The 23,161-nt window shown below is 36.5% G+C and overlaps 1 protein-coding gene across 2 annotated transcripts in view; it reads right to left on the bottom strand.

The window, feature by feature from the left end:
• The window catches only part of BANK1 (B cell scaffold protein with ankyrin repeats 1), a 289,852-nt gene that overhangs the window by 227,158 nt on the left and 39,533 nt on the right, over positions 1 to 23,161 (bottom strand). The window lies entirely within an intron of this gene.

The raw sequence follows: 23,161 nt of genomic DNA, 5'->3' as shown, positions 1-23,161 counted from the left end.
CTGCTTCTTTAGCAATTCCAGCTATAGCCTCATCTCATTTCTCCTGCCCTCTACGCGGTGTGATCCACTCCTCCTAGTTTGTCTGGGAATTTCCTGGTTTGGGTTCTGAAAATGCCTTGCCCCAGGAAACCCCTCAGTCTCAAGCAGACCAGAAAAGTTGGTCCGTTACTTCCAAGTAGAGTCATTAATATTCCATTAATATGTCAAATCATAAAATTACGCCTGCTTCTTGATAGCAGGCAAACTATATCCAAGCCCTGCTTCCTTGAACCCTCCTCAAATCACTGAACACAAGTCTAAATCTTCCAAGTCCTTTCTAATGCCCTTTTCCTGAGATACCCCATGGTTCTCCCTGATGTGCCTTCTCTTTATTGCAACAAGAAAAAAATCCAAATACTTCAAGTGCAGGTACATTCCTGGTGCTCTTTGGCTAAGCAGCATTGACAGGGTAAAAAGACAGAGTCAAAGGCAGTAGATTTGGAAGTAGTTAGAATATTGGTCTCACTGTATCCAAAAAAAAGAGAAGTTACCAGCTCCATATAGGTAATTCTATCAGAAACGCAGAGTAACAAAAGAGAGCCTCCCTTGAGAGGGAGGAGCTGTCTCCACGCTGTTTCTGAGAAGAAAAGTTTTCTTGTTTTCTTCTGTCTTATGAAAGTTGCAGAACTAAGGCACAACAGCACCTAGGACTTCCAGCTTCCTCTCAGTACTAGTCTTGTTTGAAATGAAAAACAGTCCTTATTTCACTAACAATTTAAAACACTTTCATAAGCAATCTCTTTCTCTTTCTCTCTCTCTCTCTCTCTCTCTTCCTCCTGGCTTATACACACACACATAGACATACACAAATCAAAACAGTGAAAGGTTGTATAAAACTGGCTCAATACTTTTGTGAGTTTGTAGAAAAACTAAGAAATGGATTTTATTTAATACACCTTAAAAGAAGGAGAAGTCATTCCACCATGGCAGTATCCAGGATTTTCTGCTAATTCTTCTGTGATATTAGGTAAAAAAAAGTTATTTTATTTACCCTGGGGACATAATCACAAATGTACAAAAAGATTTATCTCTATGAATATTCACAGAAGTAGTGTTTGTAATGGAGAAAATTGGAAGCAATCTAAGAAATAAGGAATAAGATAAAAATATATTATGCGATAAAAGTTGTAATTGATAAAACTAATAATTCTATCAAGGAGTATTTAACAAGCAGCAACAAGTTTATGATATAACCGAAAAAATTCAAGTTACAAAATTGTCAATTTAGTAGGCTCCCATTCTAGTAAAATAAAAACTGTACATATACAGAGCTATGTGGTAGGAATTAAAGACGTAGGCTTGAATGAATGAGAATAGACTAGCTATATATATATATGGCCCAAAAATATTGAGTGGTTCTTTCTGGCTTGTGGGTCATGTGTAATTTACTAAATAGATATAAATATATAATATTAATAACATCTAATAATACAGTATATGTAATATATATTCTGATTTTTCTACACTGAAAATGTATTTATTTTACAGGTTTAAATTATGTACGTATATTTAATTCAAGTAGAGGAATGAAATGATGAAGATTGCAGACTGAGAACATGTATCTATTTTCCTACTCTACAACATATAAATGCAATAATAGAAAAGATTGCTTTTAAGATAATGAATGTATTAAAGCACTAGAAACTGATAAATGGTGCAATTACATAAGAACAAATTTTGAGGAGTTTCTTAAAGATAAAAGTTAATCTGGAACTAAATGCACAGAGACATCACAACAGAGAAAACGGAGTCCAAAACATATTTGGAAAAGACAACTTCAAATAGAAAATTTGTTTTCCAAAACTAATTACTTTCCAAAACTGAAGAAACCACAAACTCAAAATTCAAAGAGCAGAAGAAGGTCCTGGGGCAAAGATAATGTTATTAAGTTAAAACCTAATTTGGAACAGAGATAACTGGGACTTTCCCAGCTGCTACTTCTACTGAGCAAAAGGAAGTTTTGCTTTTGCCCTAAGAATAAAACAAGCCTATTTTATAAAATAAAATTAGCTAGTACTGGGACTGAATAAGGGAACAGAATGGAACCTGCACTTACCACCCTTCCCAAAGACAACCGAGAAAGAAAAACTGATAAGAGAAGGGCTAACTCCAGCATTTTTTTTCCAAGGGTTAAATGTGTAGGCTTGGCTCTCTACTTTGTAGGTGTTTTGACCAGGATATTCATAGGAGCAACAACTATTAACTGACAGTGATTCTCAACTAAAAATATAAACCGCCACCCAAGATTATCCTTCCCCTCTCCTTCTACTCTATCTCCCACCCAAATTCACTCATTATTCCTTTGAGCCACCTTTTCTTACCAACACCTTAGTCGAACTTGACACCTCTATATCTCTAGTGCACACAGTTGTGCCTGGCACATGGTAGAGGCTTAATAAATACTTGTTGCCTGGTTTAATAATCAAATAAATCCATGCCTAGTTAGGTTTTTTTAAATGATTTATATCTCAAGGACAGTACTTTATTCTATCTACCACATGCCTTGCTCTGAAAAAGGCTTAAGGACATATTATGGCTGTTTTGATGTTCTATCCAGATCATTCAAACTTTCTCCACATCAGCAATAAAGTTGTTTTGCTTTCTTATCATTTGTGTGTTCACTGGAGTAGCACTTTTAGTTTTCTTCAAGAACTTTTCCTTTGCATTCACAACTTGGCTAATTGTTTGGAGAAAGAATCCTAGCTTTCTACCTATATTGGCTTTTAACATGCCTTTCTCACTAAGCTTAATTATTTTTAGCTTTTTATTTTAAGTGAGAGATGTGTGACTCTTTCTTTCACTTGAACACTTGGAGGCCATTGTAGGCTTATTCATTGGCCTAATTTCAATAGTGTTTTGTCTCAGGGAATAGGGAGGCCCAAGCAGAGGGAGAGAGATGGGGAAATACCCAGTCAGTGAAGCAGTCAGAATACACAAAACGTCTATTGCTTAAATTCACTGTCTTGTATGGGTGCAGTCCATGGCACCCAAAACAATCACAATGGTAACACCAAAGATCATTTGTCACAGATCACCACAACAGACATAATGATAATGAAAAAAGTTTGAAATAGTGCAAGAATCACCAAAATGTGACACAGAAACATGAGGCAAGTGCATACTGTTGGAAAAATGGTGCCAATAGACTTGCTCAACAAAAGGTTGCCACAAACCTTCAATTTGTAAAAAATGCAGTGTCTGTGTAGCACAAAAAAGCAAAGCACAGGCCGGGCGCGGTGGCTTATGGCTGTAATACCAGCACTTTGGGAGGCTGAGGCAGGCAGATCACTTGAGGTCAGGAGTTCGAGACCAGCCTGGCCAACATGGTGAAACCCCGTCCCTACCAAAAAATACAAAAAAAAAAAAAAAATCAGTTGGGTGTCATGGCACACGCCTGTAATCCCAGCTAATTGGGAGGCTGAGACAGGAGAACTGCTTCGGCCCAGGAAGCAGAGGTTGCGGTGAGCCTAGATCACACCACTGTACTCCAGCCTGGGTGACAGAGCAAGACTCCCTCTCAAAAAAACAAACCAACCAAACAAACAAACAAAAAGACACCCAAACACAAATTCAAAGCAGAACAAATCAAGGTATGCTCATATTAAGTGCAATAATAAAAATATTTTATACTCTAATGAGTTTTTACAGTTTATCAAGACTTTTACTGACATTGTATTTCATTCTGAACACACCCTTAAAAATATAATCCCTATCCAGTGATGGATTACTGAATTCCTGTCAAACATTTAAAACTATTTGTAGACAGTTCTTAAATTCTGTGAGTGAGAAACTGTTCCTCCTCAATAAAATGTGAAGCCAAATAGAATCTTTCTTTCCTCTTCTAACACTTTTCTAAAATGTGCAGAGAATATAGTATTTTGTATCAAACAGACATAGAAAACTAAAAAGCAGATAGAATTAACCTAGGAATAAAGTAACAGAGCCATAAGTAGTAAATTCAATAGAAAAATCCCAAATTTTCCAAAGTAAATAAATGACGAAGTTTTTCTGGCCCTTGGGTAGAAAATGAAACTTCACTGCTGTTTAGATAACAATTTGAGTTAATTTTCCTTTTTATAAGCTTTAAATAGTTTAGAAGGTAATTAGATAGACATAATCATATATATACACACACACAAATTTTATTGTGTATATATACACACACATAAATTTTTTATATAGTATGTGTTAATACATACAAATTACCTATATTTCCATGTCCTAAGAATATGAGTGTGTGTATACATATATATGCTTATATATATTTGTGTGTGTGTATATGTGTGTGTGTGTGTGTGTGTATCTCCATGTCCTAACTAAAAACGCCACCACCACTGTATGTTCATTGTTAAGCTAAAGACATGTATTAGGCATTCAGGTTGGCCTCCTCAGAAGTGCGTCTTAAACTTAAAATGGTGAAGAGAAGAGAGAGAACATTCTAGCCATTGGACCTATATTCTCATAACTCCTTTCTCCAGTCTCCATGAGATCCAGGAAGTGACTAGCACTCAATAACTATTGATAAAATAAATGCATTATTGTATATCAACTGAACATACTTCAAGGAGATGAGGTTGGAAGAAGCGGATTAAGAGTAAGAAAGTACCAAACCTCTCTTTGAGAAAGGCCTACCTGCAATTGCCATGAGACTCCGGGAAGTAATGACAACTTTAATGTTTCAATTTCTGGTATTGCCTTCAGTACACTACAGGTTTTTACATGTAACTGTGGAACCTAGTGTGATAGGCTTAAGTAAAGTACAAGGGGCTAAGTGCAGGGAAGTAAGAGCAAGGCATGTATGTCCAGCCCCAGTTGCCTCCGTGGCTCAGCAGATAAGGGGTTAAGCCTATGAAGCAGCTAGAACTTGGGGAGTGATTGCATCGCTGAAAGGGAGAGTTGGGAGGATGCTAGAAGGGCATAAACAAGATCCTGGAAAGAGAGACTAGGAAGAGAATGAAGGGACATCCATCTCTAATGCCTAAAAGTTAGAGACCCTTGCCATTGCAAAAAGTATGAAAAAGAGGCTGTATATTAAAATTACCTGTTTAAGTAACAATAGAATTGTTTTGTTCTGTTTTGTTTTTACTATCACGATTGAATAGCTAAATTTAATAATAAAGCATGAAGCAATTAATAAAATAATATTACTCTTCACTTTAAACTGCACGCTCTTGACACTGGATTGTATTTCTCTTATATCTCAAGTGCATGACTGTATTATCTTAGCAAATGGATCTAGTGCCTAATCTTTCCTTTCCCAATGTAGCAAGGTAAACCTTAAGTTACTGTGTAGAAACTGGAGTGTTTTTAGTGATGACTTCTAGCTAGCAAGTGAAATGGAAGCCATAATTAATTTATTGCCTAAAAGAAAAAAAATTAAAATATGGGTTTGACCTAAAATGAATACCGGAGATCATGGCGGACAGGAGGAGGCAGGACTAGAGTGCAACTCCAGACAGAGCAGCAAGTGGGGGCTCGCACTGTGAATTTTAGCTCCAGATTAACTACAAGAACATACCAGCAATCCCGAGAGGACCCACAGACCCTCTGGAGGAAGCGGACTGCTCCTACAGGACCCAGGAGACCCCCCCAAAACTATGAGTGCCCCAACTGCGGAAGTGGGAAAGAGAGACCCTCCTCTCCAGAACACACAGCCCCACTGGAGAAGCTGAAGATCTGTTTGAGGGAGAAGTGTCTAACTTTCCCTGGCTGAGTCAATTTGGAGAGCAGAGCAAAACACCGAGGTAGAGGAGGTAGCAGAAAGGCCCTGGGAGCTCACTGGGTTCCCAGGCAGCCATTCCTCGCTGGCGCCAAAGGGATCCATCAGGAAGATGGCCAGAGGAGCAGGGGGTAAAACTCCACAGGGAGAAGGAATTCTCTAGCTGAACTTTGTAACAATTTGAACGGGGCAAGAAGCCTCCTGGCCAGAACTCAGGGGAGAGAGCGAATCCGGCAAAATCGTGGAACCAACCCAAATGCCCATCAATCAACGAGTGGATAAAGAAACTGTGTGAGACATATGTGTGTGTGTGTGTGTGTGTGTGTGTGTGTGTGTGTGTGTGTGTATATGATGGAATACTACGCAGACATTAAAAGGAATGAATTAACAGCATTTGCAGTGACCTGGATGAGATTGGAGACTATTATTCTAAGTGAAGTAACTCAGGAGTGGAAAACCAAACATCGTATGTTCTCAATGATATCTGGGAGCTAAGCTGCGAGGAGACAAAGGCATAAGAATGATGCAATGGATTTGAGGGACCTGTGGGAGTGAGGGATAGAAGACTACAAATATGGTGCAGTGTATATTGCTTGGGTGATGGGTGCACCAAAATCTCACAGATCACCACTAAAGAATTTACACATGTAACCAAATACCACCTGCACCCCAATAACTTATGGAAGAATTAAAAATAATAATAGTAAAAAAAAAACTAAAAAAAGACAAAATACAAAAATAAAATAAATACCCCAAACTTCCCGTGAATATGAATAACAACTAACAACTACTGAACATTGACTATGTGCCAGTACTATTCTTAGTGCCTTGCATATATTAACTCACTATACACACACACACACACACACACACACACACACACACACTCTCTGCCAACCCAAGAGGCAGGCAATAATATTATCCTTGTTATATGGATTTCTTTGAACAAATATTTACCAGCCAACTATGTACCAGGTGCTATTCAGGATGCAGAGGACATGGTGGTAAGCCTTCCTTCATAGGACTTGCAATCTAATGAGGGGAGGCAAACGATATATGAGTAAAATCTGGAGCGCAGCAGATGCTGACAGGGAGGGTGAGGAAAAGGGATGGAAGTTGCCATTTTTAATAAGGAAAATAAGGTTCTGAGCAATAAATGAACTCTTCAAGGCCACACAGCTAGTTATTGCTGAAGTCAGGAGAATACCTAGCTAGTCAGACTTCAGAGAACCTTGATCACTACTAGATATGGTTTGGCTCTGTGTTCCTACACAAATCTCATCTCGAATTGTAATCCCCAGGTGTTAAGGGAGGAATCTGGTAGGAGGTGACTAGATCATGGGGGTGGTTTCCCCCATGCTGTTCTCATGATAGTGAGTCAGTTCTCACAAGATCTGCTTGTTTAAAACTGTAGCACTTCCCCTGCCCTCTCTATCTCCTGCTGCCATGTAAGATATTCCTTGCTTCCCCTTCACTTTCCACCATGATTTTAAGTTTCCTGAGGCCTTCTTGGCCATGTGGAACTGTGAGTCATTTAAATTACCCAGTCTTCTTAAAAATTACCCAGTCTTGAGTGTTCTTTATAGCAGTGTGAAAACAGACTAATACACTACCCTATACTGTTTCCCAACCCACAGTTTTATCCATGCATACAGCAGTCAATTTATCACAGGAATTATCTGATGGAATCAAAAACACAAAATTTTCAGAGCTGTTAAAAACAACATGTCCTTGCGATAGTTTGCTGAGAATGATGGTTTCCAGCTTCATCCATGTCCCTACAAAGGACATGAACTCATCATTTTGTATGGCTGCATAGTATTCCATGGTATATATGTGCCACATTTTCTTAATCCAGTCTATCATTGTTGGACATTTGGGTTGGTTCCAAGTCTTTGCTATTGTGAACAGTGCGGCAATAAACATACATGTGCCAAACACCACATGTTCTCACTCATAGGTGGGAATTGAACAATGAGAACACATGGACACAGGAAGGGGAACATCATACACTGGGGCCTGTTGTGGGGTGGGGGGAGGGGGGAGGGATAGCATTAGGAGATATACCTAATGGTAAATGATGAGTTAATGGGTGCAGCACACCAACATGGCACATGTATACATATGTAACAAACTTGCACGTTGTGCACCTGTACCTTAAAACTTAAAGTATAATAAAAACAAAAACAAAAACAAAAACCATATGGCCCAAATCTCTAGTAAAAATGTCTAAGGCATTAATTGTTACCATAGCATAAGATTATACCTTATTTGACATTGCATTGATGTTTCAGTTAGGATTGCTAATTTACATAGAAATGACAATTTATGAGTAAGTCAGTATGCTTATCAGTTCTTGTTTCTCACTGAATTATCTCACAAGGATGATTTACTTTACAAAGAATTCCCAGAGGCAGCTATATGTTGTCAATTGGTTTTCACTGCTAGAGAAAATGATTATTTTTGTTGTGTCAAATGTGTAATCCTTACCAATAGGTAATAATGATTCTTCTTGGTCTAAAATGGATTTGAAAAAGACAGGTAAATATCTCAGTTGTTTTCCCTCAAGTAGCTTCAAATTCTTTACAGTTATCTAAGAGTTAGTACTTGAATTTTGACAGCAGGCTTTTTTGGCATGTTTTTCAGAATATTAATCAACATATTAATCTGATATATTTAGGAATATTTTCATAAAATTTCAGGGATGCTATATCTGAGGATTTTATTTTAACTTGTAAATTTAAAATATCTGACTGCTATATGTACATAAATAACTTGGTGATGTAGTATCTTTTTTAATTTTTTTAATTTTTAACTTTTGTGGGTACATAGTAGGTATATATATTTATGGGGTATGTGAGCTATTTTGGTACAAGCATGCAATACATAATAATCACATCATGGAACGGAACAGTATTTAGTTTCATATTTTCATATGACTAGGTAAAATGATTTTGAAACTGCTTGCTTCCATATAAAGCAAACTTCTAAATAATATTTTAATTTCCTTTCACTTTCTCAGAAATATTATATATAAGTATATCCGATCCTCAGCTTAAAAAAATTGTAGAAACTGAGTCTACTCACCTTTGAGACAGAAATAAGTTTTGTTTATCACCCCATTTATTCAGTAGGGTATGTTAAATTAAAAAAGGACCCTTCCCAGTTAGGTCTAGGAAAATTTTCCTTGAGGATCACTCTATTGATAGATAAAGCCCTAAAAGAAGCTTGTTTGGGGTTGGTGTAAAAGTAAGGTAATAGGTACTGAGTTTTGACTATGTCTCAAATGCCCTATGTAGAAATTTATATCCATAATCATATTTAATCCTCACACTCATCCCAAGGGATGCGACCATTATCTTCTGAGAAGAATTATGATTTTACTAAGAATTGAGTTTTTAAAAAGTTAAATAAATTGTCATAAGTCACAAAGCTTCACTTAAACCCAGGTCTGTCTGACTCCAAACCCTCTGCTCTTGGTCACAAAGTCATACTTGCACTGAGGGTGAAAGACCTTTGGCAGATCCACCTACATCTTGTCCTTCCTCAGCCTCACACAAGAGAAGTTCTAGCAAGTGGGCCTTGTCAGCAGACTTGCTTGTGTTCTGAGATAGGAAGGGCCCTCATGACCTACCTGGTTTGCCATTGCAGTCATTCCAATCTTCTCACCAGTTCCTGAATGTAACCACAATCTTTCATTCCTTCATATAGGCTCTTCTGTTTCGCCTATTGTGCCTAACCCCATTTTTCCCTCTAATTACTTTACAACATTCACATCAATGGTTGCTTCTAGTGGAAGATCCTTCCTATCTCCCACTTGGCAATAGCTCTTTGGATGCACTGCACCTCATTAGAACTATTGTCACACCGCATTACATTATTTACATATTATTTACTTTCCTGTCCCTTTCATTAGATAGTGATATCTGGATGTCCATAATCAATAATCTTTACATCTACCTCAACTCTATGGATTAAAGGCCTGCCACATAGTAGAAGCTCAATAAAATCCACTGATTTGGTTAAAACCATTATTTAGTGGATAAGCAGCCAAGCCAAAGGGGAATATATGTATTCCAAAAGAATGTAATTATTCTTGTAGCCATATATTTATTTATTAATTTTTATTTTTATTTTTATTTTTGAGACCGAGTCTTGCCCTGTCACCCAGGCTGGAGTGCAACGGTGTGGTATCACCTCACTTCAACCTTCGCCTCCCAGATTCCAGCGATTCTCCCGCCTTACCCTCCCGAGTAGCTGGGATTACAGGTGCGTGCCAGCACGCCCTAATCTTTTTTTTTGTATATTTAGTAGAGATGGGGTTTCACCTTGTTGGCCAGGCTGGTCTCAAACTCCTGACCTCGTGATCCACCCGCCTCGGCCTCCCAAAGTGCTGGGATTACAGGCATGAGCCACCAAACCTGGCCGTAGCCATATATTTAAAAGAAAATTATGCAAAGACAATATACTAGACGCAGAAAATATGAATTTTCTGGTTGATGGATAAAGCATCACTAATATCTAAGTGGGTTCCAGGGTTATGGGAAAGCATTCCTAACATTTGAATATAATAATAAAGGAAAAAATGATAAAATGTGTAATACTAATGTTTCAATTAACAATGTGAAAATACATCCCAAAGATCAAAAGCATAATATGAAGAAAGTGTCTGAATGCATTTTGAGCAGAGTAATTTGGTATGATTAATATGCTCTTGAAGAAGGCACTATGGGGCACCATTTTACATCATTGAATCAAGATTAATATAGTGGAATATTTATCAAAAAAGTACAAAATAGGGAAGTAATACTGATAAGGAAAAGTGAAACTAAACCTTACTATAATAAGACCAAAGAGGAAAGTAGGTGTACTAAGAAGATGGTACATTAAAAAAGTGGACACTGTTTTTTGTTTGAAATTCTGAAATGTAAAGCCTAAAATGAAAGGAAATACATTTTTCTGTATGAAAAAGAAAATGTTTCCAACAGAAAATTCAGAAAATCATTTACTTTAAAAGTTTTAATTTTTCTAAGTATCACTATACTGTTCCAGACAGAAAAACTTTCTAAAGCTCATTTAGCATGAGAAGATAACTGAAATTGGATTCAAACAAAATAAATTGCAAGTTTATACATGTAAATCAAGAAATGATGTCTAAGACATTAAATATGTTAAATTGTGACACTCTTGTGAAACCTAGAATGCAGAGGTGCAAATAAAAGCTGAGAATCTCTCATGACTGAAAATATAGGTGATGAGGAAAGGGAAAATTCACCACCTGTGACAGCATTAGCTCAGCTGTCCATGTGCCCGGGTTTTTATATTTCAAGATGACAATATTATCACCTCAGATTTCATCCTAGACTCTGAAATATAAAAACCCAAACACATAGATTAGACTTGAGTACGTATATATCTAAGAAATTAGAAATGATCTAGTTCTCTGCGAGTAGCCTAAAAATTATTTTTTCAAAGTCAACCCAAAATTTGTTCAAGAGTGTAGTTATTTGAAATGGGGATGCTAGAAGTATTTGTTCCACATTCCAGCTCTGTTATTTTCTAGTTGCCTCCTCTGTTTGTGTTTTTACTTAAAAATGAGAATAGTACTAGTAACTGCACCTAATGTTTTTGTGACAATTAAACTTTAAAATGTGTAGAAAGTTCTTTTATTGGTGGTTGGCTCATAGAAATTTATTAATGAATGTTAGAAATTAATTTTTAAATGGAAGGAATAAAGGAATTGATCAATCGTGAACAAATAATGGAAGAGAAATCATATACTCTCTTGTCTAAGTGCTATTGCCATTTGGCTTAGAACTTTGGAAAGGAGAAGCCAGTGTTCTGACTCAACATGGGTTCTACCAGATTCTTCCCCACTTCTGGACCATAGGTCTTGCACAAAGAATGCAAGGTGTCAGAATTTCAATTTCACAATCTGTCAAATAACAATGTTTGAGGAGATATTATTTGAGACCACTTTTAATGCTATAACTGGTTTAATTTATTTATAAGAAAGGTTTTTTAAAATTCTTCATATGAAGTACCAGAAAATTCTTCATATACATTTATAACTTCTTCTATTTTTCATAATAATTCATTTGTGAGTAGCTTATCTATAAAATTTTTGCTCCTCCCTACATCAACATATTGAACAATTCCGTGTAATTAAGATTATTACCAAAAAACCAAACACCACATATTCTCACTTATAGGTGGGAATTGAACAATGAGAACACATGGACACAGGAAGGGGAACATTACACTCTGGGGACTGTTGTGGGGTGGGGGGAGGTGGGAGGGATAGCATTGGGAGATACACCTAATGCTAGATGACGAGTTAGTGGGTGCAGCGCACCAGCATGGCACATGTATACATATGTAACTAACCTGCACATTGTGCACATGTACCCTAAAACTTAAAGTATAATAATAATAATAATAATAATAATAAAGGATTATTACCATTAGAATCTATGCTTTCATTATTTTGAATTATTCATTCCAAACTGGAATCATTCATTGGAGTTTACTGTTGATTTCAGTGAGATTTTCATTTCTCATGGAATAGTTGTCAATATATCATCTCTGGGCCAAAGGCAAAATTTGAAATCTTGGCCTATCATTTCAGATTTTGTTTAATTTAAAAAAAGATATTCACATATTCATTTAAGTTTAGTCCTATACTTATAATTTATGCCTTGCTTTTTCCTCTAACATATTATGATTCTCTCAACTTTTAAACAGTTTATATTCTGCACAATCAGAATTATATATGGAATGAAATATGCCAAAATGTTAACAGTGATTGCCTCTGGGTATTGTCATTCTAAGTGACATTTTCTTCCTGCTTCTTTTATGTTCTCTTTACTATTCAGATTTTTTTTTTTTTACAATGAGTATGTATTATTTTTATAATTAGAAAAATAAAAAGCTTTTAAATATATACATGTTTTAATTTTAGGCCAGGCATGGTGGCTCATGACCGCAATCCCAGCACTTTGGGAGGTTGAGGCAGGTGGATCACATAGGCCAGGAGTTTGAGACCAGCCTGGCCAATATGGTGAAACACTTTCTCTACTAAAAATAAAAAAATTACCTGGGCGTGACGGCGCATGCCTGTAGTCCTAGCTACTTGGGAGGCTGAGGTATAAGAATTGGTTGAACCTGCAAGGTAGAATTTAGAGTGAGCTGAGATCGCACCACTGCATTATAGAGTGAGACCCTCACTCAAAATATGCTGAGACCAGCTTGGTGGGGGAGACCCTAACCTAGAGGTGCTAGAGGATTTCAAGAAACACACACACAGAAATACAGAGGTGTGGAGTGGGAAATCAGGGGTCTCACAGCCTTCAGAGCTGAAAGCCTCGAACAGAGATTTACCCATGTATTTATTAACAGCAAGCCAGTGATGAGCATTGTTTCTATAGATTATAGATTAACTAAAAGTATTCCTTATGGGAAACAAAGGGATGGGCTGAAATAAAGAGATGGGCTTAGGCTAGTTATCTGCAGCAGGAGCATGTCCTTAAGGCACAAGAATGCCCTTAAGTGGTTTTCTGCCCTGAGTGGGCCAGGTGCTTCTTGCCCTCATTCTGGTAAACCCACAACCTTCAGCATGTGTGTCACGGTCATCACAAACATGTCACAGTGCTTCAGAGATTTTGTTTATGGCCAGTTTTGGTGCAAGTTTATGGCCAGATTTTGGGGGGCCTGTTCCCAACAAAAATATATATTTTTTTCTTTAAATTTAAAAATTATTGTCCATAATTCAAAGTCAGGCATCATATATTTATTGAGATTAAAGACACTATAAAATTAAATATTTGAAATTATATAGTAGCTATCTTGGAAAGAATATGGAAAAAAAGCAATTGTATATCTCCTTTGTCCTAGTTTCTAAAAAGCTATGAAAGCCTAAGAAACAATTACACATTAGATATAAATCACACTTTCTCATATTCCAAAAGAAGTTCAAGAGTTTTAAAGAATTTGGCCAGGTGAATAAAAAAATTATTATTGTATATGGTGCTGGTCATTGTGAATAATGAAGCAATGATTCAGACAAATCCTCCCTGCTTAAGAATTGAAGGGATGATAGAGCATTTATTAGGGGATAGGGTAGCATAATAATGGGGCTGAAAAATACAGGTTCTCAATTTCCATAATGTTAGTCAAATTGAATTCCTGCAAAAGTACTTGAATAAAAAGTAATGTTGAATAAGAGTAAGCTTCCTCATATGGGAATCTATTAAATGGATTGATGAGCATTACTTACCTCCCTAGAAATACATTTTGTAGCATTATGATACTACTAACAGTCAAAAAAATACAAGTATGAGATGAGCTTTAGAGGAGCACTTGTGATGATTTCCATATATCTTAATATTTCTCTTACTATCAAAAGGAAATCATAATTGCCTAGTAAAGAGTACAACCATAAACATTTAATGAATATAGTTCCTGAAAAAAACCATGTAATTTCAACCCTTCTATTATGCAACTTATAAAATGGGATATTAAAAATTTCAGCTCTCTCAACATATGAGAATATTAAGACACTAGTAAAAGTAATTTGAAATCACTCATGAAAACTCAAGGTTAAAAATACATATCCTCAATAAATGAATGTAAGTGAATTCTCATTTGGTGATATCATAAAATGTCTGACTTTTAAAATCTTTATTTTTTAATTTAGTTTAAACTACCCATTGTGTTTCTCAGTCAAGAATAAAGTTAAAATATATAAGTTTCTCACTCTATTCCTGTGTGAAGTATAAAAATATGGCAAAACAGTGTCAGATACATCATCTTGAATCAAGCTGTTAACTAATCTCACATGATCCTATACCTTAACTTCCAGCATAAATATGTGTGAACAAGAAAATGTTACTGATGTTAAGAAAATAAAGTTTAAAGTGTCTGTCTTGAAAAATAATTACTGAGGTTACCAAGTGGCTGGTCACCAGCTAAGGGAGAGCATGTTCAAGTCAAACACAGCTCAAAGGTATAATCTCCCTCCAATGGCTCAATCATCACATAAGGGTAGATTTCTTTGGACCTTGGATTACAGGTAGACTTCAGGATACCAACTGTCTTGGCATAGATTTCAGAACTAGATATTTTATAATAAGAGACAGTAAAATTTTGTTTTTTCCTGGGCTCTGTACATAGTTTCTGCCCTTTAACACTAGAGTTAATTTTCAGAAAAGCCTTGGAATCATGCTGTTTATGCAGCAGATGATCATTTCCCATGTGGAATTGAAATGTTAAAAAAAAATCAGCTTTTAGCAAAAATAAAGAGGAAATTATCTAAAGAAAGGTAAGATTTTTGGAAAGCAAAGAATAACATAAGCTAACTTCTAAGTTGTTAATAACACAATGATCCTGAGTAATAAAACAGTGTACCTTAGTTTTTGATTCAAAAAAGAAGGCAGTAGAACTCAGAAATAGGGTGTATACATTCATAATATGAATATGTTTAAAAGCTACCCAGAGGCTGGGCATGATGGTTCATGCCTGTAATCCCACCACTTTGGAAGGCCGAGGTGGGTGGATCACTTGATGCCAGGAGTTCAAAACCAGTCTGTGCAACATGGTGAAACCCCGTGTCTACTAAAAATCCAAAAAAATTAGCCGGGCGTAGCACACACCTGTAATCCCAGCTACTCAGGAGGCTGAGGCACAAGAATCATTTGAACTCTGGAGGTGGAGGTTGCAGTGAGCCCAGGTCCCACCACTGCACTCCAGCCTGGGTGACAGAGCAAGACCCTGTCTCAAAAAAGAAGAGAAAAAGAAGAGAGAGGGGAAGGAGAGGGAGAGAGGAGAGGGAAAGGGGGAGAGAGAAGGGGGAGAGGGAGAGGGAGAGGAGAAAAGCTATCCAGAGTCGTATACAGAATGCTTTTACAAACACAGCTAAAAATATCCTGATCAAATGTCTTTATCTTATTTTATTAGCAATAAACAAATCATAATTACATTCTGCTGCCTAGGACTAATAAATTTTTACTAACCATTTTATTGTTTGAGTTTCATTCTTCAATATATATGAGAATGACCAAACATGACATTTTAAAAAACAAAATGAAAGAATTAAAAATAGAATTTAAAAAGATAAATTGATTAATATATAAAAAGCTTCTTCAAAGAGAAATTGAATATGTACCATACATTGAGGGAAAAATCCTTGAAACCTTAGTCTCAGAAATAATTTGAGTGACATTATTAAGTCATGCAAGCCAGAGAAACTCTTTGGGACAAAATAAAACCCTTGTGTAAAGTATCAGATACCTGAACTCAATTTATAATTCAGACTTTTTGAGTAATATTCTTTTCAAACAATCCATCACTTTAATTGGAATTCTGAAGTTATAATGAACTATTAGTTTCTTAGAGAAAGAAAAAAAGTCAGTATTCAATCCCTGAATCTTAAAGTTGGCAGCTAATAATTTTTCAAACCTTAATAAATTCTAGAAGCACAAAAACAGTTGTACCGGTCTTAGTCCTAAATATACTAAATTATCATTACACATTTACTGATAGAATTGATTATTGTCTAAATTTGTGAACAATCAAAGTAAGTGTTTTAAATCCTGCTAATTTAAAAAAAATTGTACATAATATTTGATTATGAGAGGCCTTGCCTGCTACTTTAAGGTATTTTGACTTTATTCCATAGGTGACGTAGAGCCCCATAATTTAGTATGTGTTTTAGAAAAATTGGGAGGAAAAAGGCCACCAGCTGGGAGGTTCTAGTAGTAGACTGCGAAATGGAAGATGAAGATCTAGGCCAATGGATGAGAAATGGGCACGGAGATACAGTTCTAAGCCACAGAAGTTAATTGAATGTAGAAGATGGGGAAAGCTCTGGGATAGTGCCGAGCCGATGGCTTTGGATTAGTTTATTTTGAAATAATAATTCACCCTTTCTTTTAACTTCTTGATTTTAACACTGTTGAAGAGTACAGAGCAATTATTTTGTAAAATCTTCCTTGATTCCACAAAAATCTCCCAGTTTGATTTGTCTGATATTTCCTCATGATTAGATTGAGGTTATGTATTCTTGACAAGAATCTCACAGTAAACCTTTCATCAAGAGGTTTCAATAAAGAGAAAAACCAAACTGTACCGGAAACATTTATAAATCTGTACTTAAAAACACAATTTGTCCTTTCTAGGTTTGTGGGGTTTTTTTGAGGTTGAGAATGCTGAAATACTTTTAAAATGAAATTTTTTTGTTTTTGTTTCTGTTTGTTTGTTTTGTTTGAGACAGAGTCTCGCTCTGTCGCCCAGGTTGGAGTGCAGTGGCACCATCTGGGCTCACTGCAGCCTCTGCCTCCCAGGTTTAAGTGATTCACCTACCTCAGCCTCCTGAGTAGCTGGGATTACAGGTGTGCACCACCATGCCCAGCTAATTTTTGTATTTTCAGTAGAGACTGGGTTTCACCATGTTGGCCAGCCTGGTCTCGACTCCTGACCTCAAGTGATCTGCCTGCCTCAGCCTCCCAAAGTGCTTGGATTACAGGCGTGAGCCACCGCGCCAGGCATAAAAGAAAGTTAACAACATTCCATTTGTAAAACAGCAATAAGGAGAAGAAAAGAAATGGTTAAAAAGATAGTTACAGAGAATATAGAATGTAACGAGAGTCATAAGTATGCAATAATCAAAATTAATAGAATTAGATGAGGAAAATATTTTTCAAGCAGAAACGATATGAGATGAATTTATTAATAAAGCAACTTGTCAACTGACTTTGAAGGATGGTTGAGATTTCAACTGAAAATATGTGGAAGGATACTCCAGATGAAGAGAAAAGTGAAAAAACAATGGAGTGAACGCAAAAATGGAAAGGCTGTGTTTTTTCAATGGTGAATGATACAATTACCCTAGTATACAGTATGTCTACACTAATGCTGGTGACAGAAATGGCCTGGACACCCATGCTGGAGCCATACCTTCAAAGAGCTGAAAGACCATGCAAAAAGGAAGGACTTCATTTGAAAGGCTACAACATCTCACTGACTAGTTCTAGGAAGGTCCAGTGAGTCAGAGTTCTTAAGCAATACACAGCACAGACAGAAAGAAAGGAAAACAATGCTTCTGCATAGTTTGTTTCTGTTCTGTTGTTTGTTTTGTTTTGCCTTTCCAGTAATTCTACTGTTACATTACTATTCATTTTGTCCTTCTTTTAAAAAGTGTAAAATAAAGCTAAAAATTTGAAATCCTTGGTTTGGTAACAGAAAAACAAAATGGAAATGTTAAGATTCTTCAAGAAAGAGAAGTTTTTCCTGTTAATGGACAATGAAGAAAATATGAGAAAATAAGCCATGGAGAGAGCTGTTGGTAAAGGGTAGCTCAGGGGTTGCAAGCAAACCAGCGTGCCTGGTCCAGAAGTGACGGGGGCAGAGTTGAGAACAAAGAACAAGGGAGGACAGAGGCCTTGGAGAGGTGCCAGGATCCTGAAAACCAGAAGGATTCAAGTACATCTTGGTGATATTCAGAAATGGCAGTTGATTTTATAACAATTTCAGATCAGCTTATTTATATCACATATAAACAATGCTGTATGAAGCCTATAAATGTGGAAAGACTAGAAAAGCAAATTAGGTAAAACACCAAAACTAACAAATAGAAGACAGAAAAAGGAAGGAATGTCATACAAACGATTATAAAACACACAGAAAAGAGGAAATACAGCTGGATTTGTGTTACTCCCAATTTGGGAATTAAGAAGACAGGAAATTTGGTTTTCTTAATTCTTTAAAGGAAATAAAATACTAGGAGAAAATATAAATTACTGTATCTTTTAAAAAAATTGTGATGTTAAAAACTTTTCTCTGGAGGCTTGATTAATTATAAAATAGCTTTCTCTTTCTTAAAATTTCCTTTGATTTTTCTTTGTGTTATATTAATATATTAGAACATTTAATTATTTCCATGACTTTCCTGGCATTGTTATCATTCTCTTTTTCATAGCCTGTCTCTGAATAATAAGTTTCCCTTATTCTTTGTATAATTTCTTTATGGAATGAGGAAAAGTAGAAAAGGGACAGTAAAATCTGAATTCCACATTCTTTGTCCTATTTCACCCATTTTTTTTGTACTGATCTCAATTTAAATACAAGACTTTATGTCTTCAACATGAATGACAACATAAACATAAAATAATTTAGCAGAGCACTTAAGCAAATTTATCACTGCATAGACTACAGCAAATAGAACCAATTTCTTCAAAGGACACAACCCATATATAAAAGTTATTTTATGCAGTTTGGAGATTGCTACCATTTGTAGACTTGGAAATACAACTATATGCTTCTGGTTGCATTCTTGTACCTCAGACAAAAATGCACTATATTTGAACACCCTTTTCCAAATAAGATGGTTATATTTTCCAATTGGCACATCTAAGTTACTCTAAGAAATCAGAGTCCAAAATCAATGTGGGCAGATGAGAGATAATAGTGTCTCCAAAATAGTGCTGTGTTGTCTATAAGGTGTGAGTTTTTCCTCTTACCGAGTATGAATAGAAATATAATTTGAAGACATAGCAGAATACCACTTTCATATCCACCTAAAAATACTCATCATAAAACAAAACAACTGAAACAACAAAAAGGTATATATCAAATATTTTTACATAATAGTGACATTATAGCTCAAGTGGCCAAAACAACATGAGTTCTTTGAATAAATAGAAATTATGGGTGTGGGGAGCCATCTAAAATTTTACTAACAATCTTCAGGGAGAAAAGTAGCATAAACTTACTTGTGCTTTACTGTGATTTAAAAAAATAATTTTCCTATTGTAACACTTTTTTCTTTTCACTCAAAAAAGTTTAATGTACTTGAGGAATACTAAAAAGAGAGACAGAAAAAGAGATCATAAGAAACTTGAAAACTTCCAGTTTGAACATTATGGTGTACTGTGAATATTTCCCCTTTTTATTCTTGGAAATCATCCCAACACATAGAGAATGAGGAAATATTATGCAAATGTCCTATTTAGAGGAAATAGGAAACAGTGAAATCCTAGACCCAAATTCAATGAACTGTTTCCTAAAACAGTGATGATACAGCATGAGGGTGTACAGGAGGAAACAGATAAAAGACACTTTGAAAAAACAGTCCAGAAGCTGCAGATTTTAAAAAAGAGCCGGCAAACTTACTTCCTATAAGGCTAAGGGTACCTTGTAGATATGAGGCAACAACAATTTGAGGGAGAAGCATCTATGGAAGCAGTTTGGTTCTAAAAAGCAGACAAAGTGAGGCTAAATTAAGAGCTATACAGAAAAATCATATTACAGAAAGCAGTCTACATCTGTGGAAGCAGAGAAGTACAGTCTTTTATTGTAAAACAACAACAACAATAACAAAACAGAACAAACAACAAAACCCACTCTGTCTATCTCCATTGGCTGGACCAAAAAAAACTCACTTTTCTCAGTGACACATAAGAAAACCTGAGGCCAGGTGCAGTGGCTCACGCCTGTAGTCCCAGCACTTTGAGCAGTTGAGGTGGGTGGGTCACCTGAGGTCGGGAGTTCAAGACCAGCCTGACCAACATGGAGAAACCGAATCTCTACTAAAAATACAAAATTAGCCGGGTGTGGTGGCACACACCTGTAATCCCAGCTACTCAGGAGGCTGAGGCAGGAGAATTGCTTGAACCTGGGAGGCGGAGGTTGCAGTGAGCTGAGATCGTGCCATTGCACTCCAGCCTGGGCAAAAAGAGCAAAACTCCGTCTCAAAAAAAAGAAAGAAAACCTGAACAAGCATAGAATCTATATAAAGATACTAAAAGACAAAAAGTGAGAAAGGGAAGGAGAGAGGGAGGGAAGGAAGGGAGGAAGGGAGGGAAAAAGAAAGCAAAGAAGGAAGGGAGGGAGGGAGGAAAAGAGGAAAGGAGGAAACCAATGGAGATGGGGAGCAAAAACTAAACACGTTACCATAAACAAAGTTGAAAATTGTAACCAAACATTTCACCGTGAATTTTTAAAATATAATGAATAGAAATCACCTTTTGAAAGCAATTATATAGTGCAGATATGCAAGAAGTTAGAGAGAGGTGAGTGAATTAAGAACAAGAGATGAATTTTAAGTTATAAGTGCTCAACCAAAAGGTACAATGAGAAAAACTAAAAGTACTATGAAAATGAAAGAGATTGGAAGTAATACAGAGAAAGAGAAACTCATGAAAGTATAAAATGGTAGCAAAAGTTAAAGTGAAAATGCAAACTAAGTTAATTACATATTAATAGACTCAAAGGGATTAGAGAGAATTGTAGAGTGCACTGCAGACTAAAGAAATCCAAAATACATAAAAAAGGAGTCCCTGAAAAATAAACCGTAAACTTAGATATAAGTTAAGAAATTCTTCATGAAATAAAAGAAGACTTGACTCTACATTTTGGGAAAAAGATACGAACAAAAATAAGAAAGCATGTCCCTGGGAAAAATAATTCAGAATAGTCAGCACTAAAATATTCTAGTAAAGTTACTAAACTTCAACTATAAATGAAGAATCCTTTAGTCAGCTAGGCAAATAAAAATTCTGTAAATTCTGCAGTGCTAGAGACAGAAGAGCAAGAGCAATATTGTCCTCAGACAAACTCTACCTTCAATGTAAGACAAGAGACAAACTCTTAAACATTCAGGAATTCAGAAACATTGCTTCCAAGGGACCTTCCTCAGGAATGATTAGAAGTGACCTTCAGCCAACCAAGGGATTATTAAAATCACAATAACAAAGGAAACTGTCAACAACGTAAGCCCTGTTAGTAGATCTTCACCTAGTGGAGCCTTCAGAGGATCTTAGCTCTGGACAGCTTGACTGCATCCTCATGACAAATCCTGCTCCAGAACCTCCCAGCTAAACCTCTCTAGATTCCTGAATCATAGAAACTGATATAACCATTATGTATTAAGTTGCTAAAATTTAGAGAAACTTGTTATGCAACAATAGACAACTAAGACAATGCTTTAATCACACCTGTAATCCCAACACTTTAGTAGGCCAAGGTGGGCTGATCACTTGAGGTTAGGAGTTTGAGACCAGCCTGGCCAACATGGTAAAACCTCGTCTCCTCTAAAAATACAAAAATTAGCCAGGCATGGTGGTGTGTGTCTGTAATATCAGCTACTCAGGAGGCTGAGGCACGAGAATTGCTTTAGCCTGGGAGGCAGAGGTTGCCATGAACCAAGTTCATGCCACTGCACTCCACCCTGGATGACAGAGCGAGACTCTGTCTCAAAACAAAACAAAACAAACAAAGAAAAAAACCATTGAATTTGAAGAGGTTACAATCCTGGAAAATAAGAAGGAATTTTGGTAAGAAGAAAGTTGTTTTCCACCAGGGAAGAAGTATAGTGAGAAAAGCTTCCAGCGAACCATTTGGGGTTGATACAGGTTCCCTGGATTTACAGAACTCCAACACTTGTGCTGGATCCAGGTTTGGAAATTACTAAAGGCAAGAGACTGTGGCTGTACTGCTTGCTGCTCTGAGGGCAGGATGGTGATAGCTACTCTGGGAATGGCTTGTATGCCCAGAGTTTGTCCGGAAAAAGATAAATGAAGATAAAGGAAGGTTTATCTTCAGATAGATGTGGACAAGGTAGGAGAAACACCCAGCCAGGAGGTATCTCAGTGCCATTTTCATCATGAGAGACACATGAAGGAGCCATAGAACTCAACAGTAAGAATCTATACGCATTAGACAACCACAGCTATGATCTTAGAGAAGAGGGACTATTTGACTCATTAAGAAACTGCAGGAGAGACATTCCCAGTGAATAAGGAATTTCCCAAAACTCAGAAATTTGCTCCAAAAAAAAGAGCCAACTTTTAATCTGGTGTGGCCAAGATAAAATAATAGCTTCACTCCTTCCCTTTAAGCCATGAAACCATAGTTAGAAGACTGGGAGTTGAGAGCAAAGGGCAGACTAAGGAAACCAGGGAAGCAGCTGACCACAGCACCCCTTTCACACCTAGCAGAATAAAACTCTGGAAGGGAGAAGCTTTAACATTGTAAGCTGCAGCATTTTTATTATTAATGGAAATGTAATTAATTAATTAATGGGACCTGGTATTTTCTTTTATCTAAAGGTTACATGCTTAAAATTTTAAAAGCTCTGTAATTGTAACCCAGACCTTCAAACCTTGAACTGCTACTGACTGGTAACACTACTAGAGTATATTAACTCATGCCTCACCAGTTACATAAGAAACCAGCTTCCAGAACCAAACTGTCATATGACTGAGCATACCATACTTGTTCTGCCATGATCTCATCCAGGCTGCCCTAAAGAATATATTTATAAGCCATTTTTAGAACAAGGAATAAGCTTGATTGGAATAGAGCTAAAAATTAAGAACCTTAATGTATTTTGTGGACAGTACAACATAC

The sequence above is a fragment of the Gorilla gorilla genome, chromosome 3 (genome assembly GCF_029281585.2).
Source record: "Gorilla gorilla gorilla isolate KB3781 chromosome 3, NHGRI_mGorGor1-v2.1_pri, whole genome shotgun sequence".
Lineage (NCBI taxonomy): Eukaryota > Metazoa > Chordata > Mammalia > Primates > Hominidae > Gorilla > Gorilla gorilla.
Note: the sequence above shows the minus strand (reverse complement) of the source record. Positions and strands in the feature narration are given on the sequence as shown.